Source organism: Delphinus delphis, chromosome 20, assembly GCF_949987515.2.
Source record: "Delphinus delphis chromosome 20, mDelDel1.2, whole genome shotgun sequence".
In the NCBI taxonomy this organism is placed as follows: domain Eukaryota; kingdom Metazoa; phylum Chordata; class Mammalia; order Artiodactyla; family Delphinidae; genus Delphinus; species Delphinus delphis.
The window spans coordinates 5,665,336-5,666,897 of NC_082702.1; positions in this window are offsets into that span (position 1 = coordinate 5,665,336).

Here is a 1,562-nt window from a genome sequence, read left to right on the forward strand (position 1 = left end):
CTGTCAGAGAAGAGTGTAAAAGTGCTAATCAACGTAAACATTTGACAAAGAAAGCTTCCATGCTGTATGTAATTTCTAGTGTCATGGTGAAAACTGACAATTGTCTCAAAGTACATAATTTCCAACCTAATGGAAGGGGGAAACAGAATGAGAAGCAATTCATTCAAAACAAGGCAAAAAAAGAGAAGAAGGAATAGAGAACTAGTGGGGCAAATACAGTACACTTAGATGACTATATTAAAACAAAACATACTAAGAATTATATTCAGTATAAATAGAACAAGCAATTTAGTTAATTACGCAAAACCCAAAAACATCCTACTCTAGGTGACATGTATGAAACATAATGATATGGAAAGCTAGAGAATAAAAGGTTAGAAAAAGATAAACCATGGAAAGAGTAACCACAGACACTCTGGTGTATTCTCAGACAAAATGGACCAGAAAGCCCAAAAATTACTACAGAGAAAGAAAAATGCTTACTAGTAAGAGGTTCAATTCAGCACATTATAGAAATTTGCAATTTCTATGCACCTAATAATATTGCTTTGAAATATATACAGCAAAAATGGATCCAAAAAGCCAAGAAGAAATAAATCCAGACTAACGGTTGAAGACTTAACACGCGTATCCCATTAACTGACAGAACAAATAGGTCACCAACAAACAAAATTTATAAACAAAATCATTTTGAAGAATATAAAAAATATATGATAAGTAGGAATACTGACAAAAATTTTAACAGACTTAAATAAATGGAATGATGAACTATGAATACGATTCAGAAAACCAAGCATTTTAAAGACGTCATGTCAACCCACGCACCTATGGTCAATTAATCTATGACAAAGGAGGCAAGAATATATAATGGAAAAAAGACAGTCTTTCAATAAGTGGTGCTGGGAAAACTAGATACTACATGTAGAAGAATGAAATTAGAACATTCTCTAACACCATACACAAAAATGAACTCAAAATGGATCAAAGACCTAAATGTAAGGCCGGACACTATAAAACTCTTAGAGGAAAATACAGGCAGCACACTCTGTCATAAATTGCAGCAATATATTTTTTGATCCACCTCCTAGAGTAATGAAAATAAAAACAAAAATAAACAAATGGGACCTAGTAAGACTTAAAAGTGTCCGCACAGCAAAGGAAGCCATAATCAAAAAGAAAAGACAATCCACAGAATGGGAGAAAATATCTGCAAACCAAGTGACCAACAACGGATTAACCTCCAAAATATACAAACAGCTCATGCAGCTCTATGTCAAAAAAAAAAAAAACCCAAACAACATAATCAAAAAATGGGCAGGGGCTTCCCTGGTGGCACAGTGGTTGAGAGTCCACCTGCCGATGCAGGGGACATGGGTTCGTGCCCTGGTCCAGGAAGATCTCACATGCCACAGAGCGGCTAGGCCCGTGAGCTATGGCCGCTGACCCTGCGAGTCCGGAGCCTGTGCTCCACAACGGGAGAGGCCACAACAGTGAGAGGCCCGCGTACCGCAAAAAAAAAAAAAAAAAAAAAAAAAAAGGCAGAATGGAACTTCCCTGGTGGT